This window comes from Rhinoderma darwinii, chromosome 4, assembly GCF_050947455.1.
Source record: "Rhinoderma darwinii isolate aRhiDar2 chromosome 4, aRhiDar2.hap1, whole genome shotgun sequence".
In the NCBI taxonomy this organism is placed as follows: Eukaryota; Metazoa; Chordata; class Amphibia; order Anura; family Rhinodermatidae; genus Rhinoderma; species Rhinoderma darwinii.
The window spans coordinates 24108289-24120035 of record NC_134690.1 but is presented as its reverse complement, the minus strand read 5'-3'; positions in this window follow the sequence as shown (position 1 = coordinate 24120035).

The following is an 11747-nucleotide window of genomic DNA, read 5'->3' as shown; positions in this document are numbered from 1 at the left end:
ACATGATACTGCAGCACAGAGGGCTGCCGGACCACTGAATCAGTGTGGCAGCACCAGAGGACCGTCTGAAGGAACGTGTCTCCCTGCAGTAGAGACAAAAAGCAGAGGGTGCACAAAATCAGAGGACTGACCGAATCAGGAGCGGATTGGAGCATCAGCATCCGCTACAGGTACCGGCCACACACCGTAGCTCCCCTAACTAGGACCCTAAGACCTTCCCAGGGACAGTACCAGCACCCGCATTACAGTCATTGACCCTCCAAGAGAAGTACGGCCCTCGTTCATCCTGGTCACAGCGTACATGGAAGACTAGCCCTGAAATCCTCAGATGATTTAGCCTGAATTAGGTCTAGAACAGGCTACCTACCTCAATAACCGCGCCAGTGTCCCTGTGTGTCCTCCAGAGTGTAAACGACTGTAATTACCGCCTGTAATATTTGCATTGAACTGTTATTGATGAACCTTGTTGGATCAGGAGCAGACAGATGGAACGGTCGGGTTGAAGGGACTTTATTGGACTACTAGCTGGACTTTGTGTAAACATTAGCGTCAGCCCCGCCGGTTCAGTTGCGTCCTAGGGGGTCCAACGTTCGGACCGCCGACTGAGGAGAGAGAGGGTTTGTCGCGAAAGGTAGCGGATAGCTCCGCAAGCACCCGTGACGCTGCTAGTAGGTACGGGTAGTTCACTGATTCAAACGACGCGACCCATGGGCCGGGAGTGTGACTCTTACCCTAGGGTAGGCTGTCAGTAGTGGGTAGCTCCCACCGTGACTGACAGCGGCGTCACCGTAGCCAAGCCTGGCAATGTGGGGTCAGGCACATCCTCTCTCCGGGGGACTTCCAGCGGGATCAAAGTCCTCAACCTCAGGATTCCTGTCTGCTCAGTAGAAGATAATTTCCTGTTACCTGTTCATTACAGTAAAGAAGGTGAATGAAAGAAGTTCTGTCTCCTGCATTGCGTACCAACAGTGGTGGTCCCTCCTACATATTCTGGCGTAGTCGACAGGATCTGAAACCTCGCCACGATGGAACCGTCCAGCAGCAGAACACTACCGTTGACACCGACCGTCATGATACCCATACTAATGAACATCCCCAAGTTTGACGGGAAGAGCGTATCGATTGCAGACTGGACAGAACGAGTTCGTACTGCGGCCCGGTTATTCCAGGTACCTGTGACACACCAAGCCGACCTGGCATTCAACTCGCTCGAAGGGGACGCTAGACAAGCTGACTTGGTCTTACCGCTAGAACACCGCGATACGCTAGAAGCAATCATCAGCCGATTGGAATCCCTCTATAGAGATGTCACCTCAGCTGCCGATATGCAGAAGAAATTCTATACCAGGGTACAGAGGAACGGTGAATCACTCCAGCAACTCGTGGTAGGACTACAAGGAATGTGGAGTCGACTAGTAAGGAAGGATCCCACGGGGTGCGCAGCCTTACCAGAGCCGGACCGAATAGTGCGAGACCAGTTTGTGTCCGGTCTGGACAGCCGGATCCTGAGGCGCGCCGCGAGAGACCTCGTCCGGGTAACCCCCACCACCACGATGAGTGAGGTGTTACGAGAAGCACTCGAAGTTCATCGAGAGGGGTTGGGAGAGGCTAGCATGGCCCTGCAAAACGTGGGTACCCCCGAACCATCTCCAAAAGGTAGCGGACAGCCAGAAGCAGTGTTCACAGATTTTGCCGGGGATGTCAAGGAGGCTATTCAGGAATTGAAGACAGATGTTGCCCAATTGAGAGTAATGGCCGATTGACCGGAACAGCTCCCTCGTTCACCCAGATCGACACTAGGAGGGCCTCGACGCTGTTGGCAGTGTGATCAGCCGCGTCATTTCGCCAGAGATTGCAGGATGAGACACTATCCAAGACGGGAACAGGCACCTTTAAACTAAGGTACCCCGCCGCTGAGGGCCAAGCTGCGGGCATTCCATCGACAGGCCCAAAAAGAAGGGTGGAACTTTTGACAGGAAAATGCCCCGTAGTTACCACCATCATCGGGGGGGGGGGGGTTAAAGTCCCTTGCCGTATTGACTCTGGTTCAGAGGCACCACCATGACCTATCAGTTGTTCCATGAACAGTTTCAAGGTCGACAGACTCTAGAAGCACCCTCGATCGAACTTACGGCGGCTAATAGCCTGCCAATTCTCATTGCCGGGGTTACGTGGTTAGAATTAGAAGTGTTTAATCATAATTTCCCCCGGGCTGGTATTGTGGTAGTACATAATTGTGCAAGGCCAGGTATACCTGTTATAATTGGCATGAATGTGTTGCAGGAAATACATGGCATGATGTTCAATGAGACGAGCGCTGCCCGGTGGGAGGAGCTGGCAACCGATCAGACCGCACGACAAGCTTTATTTCATGTGCATCAAATCTGCCAGCGGGAGGCTGACTTGAAAACGCTGCAGGGGCGAGTGGGGTTGGTGAGGGCCCCAGGTAAAGTGGTGCTGCAAGTACCACCTCGACAGGAAGTCACTATTCCCCATTCCGTAGGGACCCATCATCGCTTGAGGGATGCAATGGTCATGGTAGAACCAATGCGAAGTCCTCCGAGTACACAACCCTGGGTGGTAGGAAGAACAGTGTGTCAGATAATCAAAGGCATGGCGACAGTCAGGGTGCTGAATCCGACCCTAGGGGTCATCGAAATACTGGCACGGTACTAGCTAATGTTGAGATGGTTAGGTCAGAGGACGTGACGGACCCATCCATGGCCGAAACTCTAAAGGAGTCATCGTCAGGAGATGAAAGGAGTGAGGCTGACGTGAACAAACGGACTGACCGACTGTGGCGCAAACTCGAACTGGACGGGTTAGCCCCAGATACCAGGTCGGAGGAACAACTGAGGACGCTTCTGCGACACTTCGGCTGGGTTTTCGCTCAGTATGAAGAAGACTTTGGATGCACCACTACCATTGAACATGGGATTCACACGGTGGCGGCACCTCCCATCAGGGAGCGATATCGCAATATACCTCCCGCTCTGTATCGGGAGGTAAAAGAAGATGTTAGACGGGCAGGTGATCAGAGAGAGTCAGAGCCCATGGGCAGCCCCGATTGTCCTGGTAAGGAAGGAGGATGGGTCACTCCGGTTATGTGTAGATTACCGTAAGTTGAACGCCTGTACTCATCGGGACGCCTACCCACTTCCCCGAGTGGAGGAATCATTAACAGCCATGCATGAGGCTCGATACTATACGATACTATACGACGCTCGATTTAGCCAGTGGGTATTACCAGGTACCCATGAAGGAAGATGATAAGGAGAAGACGGCATTCATCACTTCGTCAGGCTTGTTCGAATTCAACCGGATGCCGTTCGGGCTAACAAATGCGCCCAGTACTTTCCAACGTCTAATGGAGCATTGTCTGGGAGATCTAAACTATGAGTCAGTCTTGATCTACTTGGATGATATTGTCATTTTTTCAAAGACCTTCCCAGAACACTTGCGGCATCTACAGGTTGTGCTGGAACGATTGGGAAAGTATGGACTCAAACTAAAACCCAGTAAATGCCGACTGGGCCGCCGGCAGATCAAGTACCTAGGCCATGTTGTGAATGCAGCAGGAATTGCACCTGACCCAGATAAGATCAAAGCCGTACAGGAGTGGGCCATTCCGCAGAACACCACGGAAATACGAGCCTATCTCGGATTGGTTGGTTACTATCGGAGATACATCCGAGACTTCGTAAAAATTTCAAGTCCCTTGAATCAACTCCTCTGTGGACAACCCACACAAAAAGAAGGGGAGTCGAAGCCCCAGTGTAGGGGACCAATGGCAGGAGCCACACCAAGCGGCATTCGAAGCACTGAAGACTCCGCTGGTGACAGCGCCCATCCTCGCTTTTGCAGACTTCACCCAGCCATTCCGACTGTACACTGACGCTAGTCTGAAGGGGCTGGGAGCGGTCCTGGCCCAGCAGCAAGGAGACGTGGAGCGTGTTATCGTCTATGGTAGCCGAAGTTTGCGACCGTCAGAACACAATACAACGAATTACAGCTCGTTCTGGCTCGAGTTGTTGGCCATAGTGTGGGCTGTTACTGAACGGTTTGCCGAATACCTGGTCGGATGTCCAGTGGAAATTTACACAGATAACAATCCTCTGGCGTATCTTGGAACGGCAAAACTGGGGGCGATGGATGGCCCGACTGGCTCGATTCAACTATACCATTCGTTACAAGCCCGGTAAGAACCATACCAACGCAGATGCACTCTCCTGACAGCCGTGTGAGACCCCAGTCAGAGAGGTGGACGATGAACGGGAGGAAGTAGAGATACCCCCACTACGCGTGGTTCATCCCCCAATGCAGCAGCAACGGGTAGTGACAGCAATACAGGGGATTGAAGATTTTACTGAAATGTATGATAGGGGCGAGTGGAAGAAGCGGCAACAGCAAGACCCGGACATCCAAATAGTCGATAAGTGGGTGTGTCGGCCAGGAAGGCCTACGGCAGCAGAGCAAGGCAGGTTGTTCGGCAGTTGGAACGACTAGAACACCATGATGGAGTATTGTATAGAAGAGTGTGGGAACCACGGGAACATCACGACCTATGGCAGATGGTGTTACCCATAGCAGACGTGAAGCCCGTGTGTAAGTGGATGCACGAGAACCGAGGTAATTTTGCAGTGGAAAAGAGTGTACAGATCATCAGGAATCCTTTCTATGCTCCAAACCTGGAAGAAGTAATGAGAGATGTCTACACGGAATGCACCTAGTGCGTCCTACACAAGGCAACAGAACAGTCAGAGAGACCCATGACCATTGTGATGGGTGAGCCACTAGAACTGCTGACGGTAGACTTCTTAACAGTCCAAGAAGTTACATCGAGGCACCAATATGCGTTAGTATGCTTGGACCATTTTTTCAAATTTGCCATGGTGATTCCTATGCGGGATCAGACCGCTCCGACGACCGCAGCTGCATTGTGGAAGCATGTTATCTGTCCGTATGGGTGCCCCAGACGCATCTTGTCGGAGCAAGGACCGAATTTCGAGTCGGATCTCTTCCGTGAGCTGTGTATCTTACACGGAATTCGAAAATCCAGAACGACTCCATATAATCTACAAGGGAATGGGGCTTGTGAACGGTTCAATCGCACCTTGCTCGGGCTATTAAAAACCATAGGTGACGAACGGCAAGAACGGTGGCCTGAATATGTGGACGACCTGGTATTGGCCTATAACAACACTGTGCATCGAGCTACCGGGTATACCCCATATCAATTGATGTTCGGCCGACCGAGCCGGGTTCCTTTGGATCTTCTGTTAGAGACGCCGGAGGTGGAAGTCAACCGATCAACTGACACCAGAATCAGTCACGTTATCAAGGCAAGAAGACCCGCAGAATACGCCACCGACAAATACTGACGGAGATTAGTGGTTGATGGTTCCATCCAACGACCTTAGTGTAACCTGGGAACCACGACCAACAGAGACGGAGTGTGCGGAGACCCCTGCTACTGAAGTGAATCGTGAATTGCGTTACCCTCACAGGAGTAACCACAACCGACAACTGGCCTATTTGCAAGACTATGAAGTTTAGTGCCGAGGACTGCACTTGATAACCAGGGGGGAAGTGTAAGGGTGTACCTGTACTTACCTGCATACGGGGGCCAACACAGGGACACGGGCTTGTCTGCGGCTCGGGAGTTCGGCTCCGGAGCGGAGGAGCGTCTTGGGCGTCATGGCGACGGCCGCATTGCGGACAGCCACGACGCATGCGCCCCAGCGGTGAAGCAGTGTGAAGTCTCGCGATGCCAGGACTTGGACGGAGGAGGAGGACCGGATGAGGAGGGAATGATAGGAGGCGGGCGGAAGTGCAGGAGAACGGCGGGAGAGCGATAGAGGAGGAAGCAGGAGAGGGAGCAGGAGAGTGATGAGCAGCGTGGCTACATGATACTGCAGCACAGAGGGCTGCCGGACCAGTGACCGTCGGGAGGGGAATCAGTGTGGCAGCACCAAGGACCGTCTGAAGGTACGTGTCTCCCTGCAGTAGAGACAAAAATCAGAGGGTGCACAAAATCAGAGGACTGACCGAATCAGGAGCGGATTGGAGCATCAGCATCTGCTACAGGTACCGGCCACACACCGTAGCTCCCCTAACTAGGACCATAAGACCTTCCCAGGGGCAGTACCAGTACCCGCATTACAGTCATTGACCCTCCAAGAGAAGTACGGCTGTCGTTCATCCTGGTCACAGCGTACATGGAAGACTAGCCCTGAAATCCTGAATGATGAATTAGCCTGAATTAGGTCTAGAACAGGCTCGCTACCTCATTAACCGCGCCAGTGTCCCTGTGTGTCCTCCAGAGTGTAAACTACTGTAATCACCGCCTGTAATATTTGCATTGAACTGTTATTGATGAACCTTGTTGGATAAGGAGCAGACAGAAGGAACGGTCGGGTTGACGGAACTTTATTGGACTACTAGCTGGACTTTGTGTAAACATTAGCGTCAGCCCCGCCAGTTCAGTTGCGTCCTAGGAGGTCCAACGTTCGGACCGCAGACTGAGGAGAGAGAGGGTTTGTCGCGAAAGGTAGTGGATAGCTCCGCAAGGACCCGTGAATGTGCCAGTAGGTACGGGTAGTTCACTGATTCCCACGACGCGACCCATGGGTCGGGAGTGTGACTCTTACCCTAGGGTAGGTTGTCTGTAGTGGGTAGCTCCCACCGTGACTGACAGCGGCGTGACCGTAGCCAAGCCTGGCAACGTGGGGTCAGGCACAACCTCTCTCCGGGGGACTTCCAGCGGGATCGAAGTCCTCAACCTCAGGATTCCTCTCTGCTCCGTAGAAGAGAATTTCCTGTTACCTGTTCATTACAGTAAAGAAGTTGAACGAAAGAAGTTGTGTCTCTTGCATTGCGTACCGACAGTGGTGGTCCCTCCTACAAGCGCTCGTGTGAGTGCTCAGCTGCTGCGTTTCTGTTCGTCTTTTTCCGGAAAGCCGTGGTATCGGAGTACGGACTCATAGACTTTCTATTGAACCCGTACTCCAATACATTGATTTCTAGAAAAAGTAGAACAGACACGAAACGGCTGAGCGCTAACATGCACACTTCTGCCGCTTGATTTTAGCGATTGGTGGGAGTCTCAGTGCTTGGACCCCCACCAATCAAAATTTCTGACACGTCACAATGACATGTCAGAAGTTTGTCAAATGCTTAGTTACCCTTTAAAGGGTTATTACCATTTCAGACATTTATGGCATACTCACAGGATATGCCATAAAAGTCTGATAGATATAGGTCCCAGCTCTGGGACCCGCAGCTATGTCCAGAATGGGGGTCACCCAACCCCATTTTTCCTGGTGAGGCGACCACTGGCTGCTGATTTCAGGTGGGGATAGGGTAGAGATGGCCGTGCTCTCTCCATTATGTTCTATGGGAGTTATGGAAACAAACTAGCAGCGCTAGAACAGAAGGGAGAGAGACGCGCTCTTCAAGGCCACCTCTCCACTTAGTCCCGGTCTAGAAACGGCAGCCAATGGCCACCACGCGAGGCAAAACGAGGTCGGGTGAGCCCTGTTCTCGATATAAGTATGGGTCCCAGATCTGAAACTCGCATCTATCAGACATCTATGGCATACACTGTGACTATGCCATAAATGTCTGAGTTGGGAATTACCCTTTAAAGGGGTTCTCCGCTTTTAACATTCCCTACTTGTTAGAAGGATCTCTTGACAATAAGCAGATAACAAAGTGTCCCCCTGCTGAGACCCCCAGCGATCAGCTGGCCTCTGTGGGGGAACCTGGCAGTAAGTGTTTGATTTCCCAACAGCTCCCCCACAGGTGAAATTAAGTATTCATTCATATCAATGTGTTGTCTGTGTAATGCAGGACAGGACAGGTCCTCCAGAGAGAGAGAGAGGCTCTATCTAACCACTCATCACTTTGGCCAAGAGATGAGGTTCCTGAACAGCGCCCCCCCCCCCTATTAACTCACAATTCTCTAATAGGATGTATAAAAATGGTCCAAACTGTTAAGTAAACAAAGCATAAAGCGTAATAAATAATGATTATGGGAAAACCCCTTTAGTTATTATAATGAAAAGTTTTGCACCTTTCTAATATACTTTGTGTTTCTATTTCTCGCCCATTTCAAAATCTCTGCTTACTGTTATTGAACGGTAATGTTCTTATTTACATCCAGAGGCTGAAAACTCGTTGAATTCAGGCTATCCGATCCTCTGTGAACTTAACACATAAGCAGCACAAATCTTCCTCCTGTCCTAATCGTTTGCTACAATGTAGCAGTGCAGCTAATATGTATCAGCTTAGGGTCCAGACTATTTGCCTTATAGAGAATTGTTTGGACTGGACGCAATTGTACCAAACCATCAGCTGCAAGGAATATTAGGGCTGTACAAGTTTAGATTAAAAAAATTGTCCATTTACTTACAGCAAACAGAGGTTTTGAAAATGATAAAGAATTGCAGCAGAAAGTAAGTTTGAGATCTCTTCATTAGGAAAATATAAAAAACTATGCAATTTTAGATTCTGTATTCATAATTGAACACAAATAACCGCCTATAAATTTACAGCAGTGACAGTCGTGCTTTAATGCACAGCGCCATAGAAAATAGTGCTGTGGTCATGCAGAGCAGACGTGCAGAGCTATGTCTTGTAACGAACCCTGCACCTGTGTGCATCATGTGACCAGGATAAAGGTTTATCTTTTAGGAGAAAACACTTACGCTGGATTCACACGAGGTCATTACGTCCGTAATTTACGGACGTATTTCGGCCGCAAGTCCCGGACCGAACACAGTGCAGGGAGCCGGGCTCCTAGCATCATACTTATGTACGATGCTAGGCAGGGGCGTAACTAGGAAAGACTGGGCCCCAGTGGTGTAGCTATAGGGGTCGCAGCGGTCGCAACTGCGACTGGGCCCCGTAGCTAGGGGGGCCCGCAGGCCCCCCTCACCACACTAGCGCTGCAATGATTGCATGATCTCTCTCTATTTATCTGTCTATCTCATATCTATCTATCTATCTATCTATCTATCTATCTATCTATCTATCTATCTATCTATCTATCTATCTATCTATCTATCTCATATCTACACTGGCGTAGCTATAGGGGTCGCAGCGGTCGCAATTGCGACCGGGCCCGAAGCCAGGGGGGCCCACAGCCCCCCGCACCACATCAATAAAAAGTTACTATAGTAACTCGGGCCGCAGGCCTCTGTTACTATAGTAACAGACTGACCTTACCTTCCTGGTTCCGGATCGCAGCGGAGGTCCTGACGTCACAGCGCTATGCGCCACGCACAACATCGAGAGGATAGAACTTCCGCCGCGGGTGAAGAGGAAGGTAAGATTAGTTGCCCTGAATGGCGGGGTCCGACTCCCGGGACCTGCCAATCAGCTGTTTTGAAGGGGCTGCAGCACTCGTACGAGAGCTGCTCCCCTTCATTCCGGTCACACTGTGAATCGGTGTCGGCGATTCACAGTGTGAGCGAGTAGTGAAATGAAGGGGAAGCAGCTCTCGTACGAGTGCTGCGGCCCCTTCAAAACAGCTGATTGGCGGGTCCCGGGAGTCGGACCCCGCCAGTCAGGGCAACTAATCTTACCTTCCTCTTCAACCGCGGCGGAAGTTCTGTCCTCTCGATGTTGTGCGCGGCGCATTGCGCTGTGACGTCAGGACCTCCGCTCTGATCCGGAACCAGGAAGGTCCCGGGAGCCGGACCCCGACACATCAGCTATTCATGGCCTATCCTGAGGACAGGCCATCAATGTTTAGGGACTGCACAACCCCTTTAAGCCTAGGATGTAGCAGGCTTAGAGGGCCCATGAGACAGGATCACAGATTGTGTGATCCTGTCTGCTGGGCCCTGTATCTAAGACAATCACATGGTAGGCTTAGATACATGGCCCATGTGTGATCCTGTCTGTGGGACCCTGTATCTAAGCCTACCACACTGTCGGTTTAGATACAGGGCCCCAGCACACAGTAATCTTATACTGTATAAGATTACTGTCTGCTGGACCCTGTATCTAAGCCTACCTTGTGGTAGGCTTAGATACAGGGTCCCACAGACAGTATCACACATGGACCCTGTATCTAAGCCTAACACATGTGTTACTAATCATTTTTTGTGTGTTTTCTGAAAGGGTCGGTCGTTGGACTACGGCAGATGCCAGGACTACTTCGATGACAGCTTTTTTTTTTATTATCAATAAAATGGTTAATGAGGGTTGTGTGTTTTTTTTATTTATTTCAATAAAATATTTTTTCTATGTCTTTGTGTTTTTTTTTAAAACTATATTACTACCGCCTTAGTAATGGCCTCCGGCTGATTGACAGCATCCATTGCTAAGGCGGGGCTTAGTGTTAGCCGGTGCAGAGGCTAACACTAACCCCCTTTATTACCCCGGTACCCACCGCCACCAGGGGTGCTGGGAAGAGCCGGGTACGATCCAGTACCTGACCATCTGTAGTGATGGTCAGCCACCGGGGTGGCCACAGGCTGGTAGTATCAGGAGGGGAAAGGCCAAAAACAATGGCCCTTCCCACCCTGGTAATGCTAGGCTGCTGCTGCTTTATTGTATCTGGCTGGTTATGAAAAATGGGAGGGAACTCACGTCATTTAAAAAATAAAAATAAAAAAATAATTGGAAAGAACGATGTGGGGTCCCCCCCCAATTTTCATAACCAGCCAGATACAACACAGCAGCAGCAGGCAACATTACCAGGGTGGTAGGTGCCACTGTTTTTGGCCTTCCCCAGCCTAATACTACCAGCCTACGGCCACCCCGGTGCCTGACCGTCACTGCAGATGGTCGTGTACTGGTTCGTACCCGACTCTTCCCAGCACCCCTGGTGGCGGTGGGTACCGGGGTAATAATGGGGGTTAGTGTTAGCCTCTGCACCTGCTAACATTAAGCCCCGCCTTAGTAATGCAGGTTGTCAATCAGCCAGCGGCCATTAAAAAGGCGGTGATAATAAAGTTTAAAAAGATACAAGCACATAGAAAAAATATTTTATTGAAATAAAAAAACACAACCCTCATTAACCATTTTATTGAGAATAAAAAAAAACGCCGTTATAGAAGTCCTCGTATCCGAAGTCCAACAACCGAACCTGTAAAAAAACAGAAACACACAAACATAATCAGTAACACATAAAGAAGCAAAATTATTATTCTTACCTTTCCTGGGTCCAGCGCTGGAGCTGCAATGTCAGCGAGCTGAGCCCTGTATCTAATCCGATCATGTGTGATACTGTCTGCTGGGCCCTATATCTAATTCTATCATGTGTGATACTGTCTGCTGAGTCCTGTATCTAATCCGATCATGTGTGATACTGTCTGCTGGGCCCTATATCTAATCCAATCATGTGTGATACTGTCTGCTGAGCCACTGTATCTAATCCTATCATGTGTGATACTGTCTGCTGAGCCACTGTATCTAATCCTATCATGTGTGATACTGTCTGCTGGGCCCTATCTCTAATCCTATCATGTGTGATACTGTCTGCTGAGTCAATGTATCTAATCCTATCATGTGTGATACTGTCTGCTGGGCCCTATCTCTAATCCTATCATGTGTGATACTGTCTGCTGAGTCATTGTATCTAATCAATTCATGTGTGATACTGTCTGCTTAGCCACTGTATCTAATCCTATCCATAGTTTATAGGGTCGTAGTGCTATAGATATGCGGTCTCCCATACACACATTTTTTTGGGGGGACACATATGTATTAGGGCTATTTCCCCTGACATTTTAAGC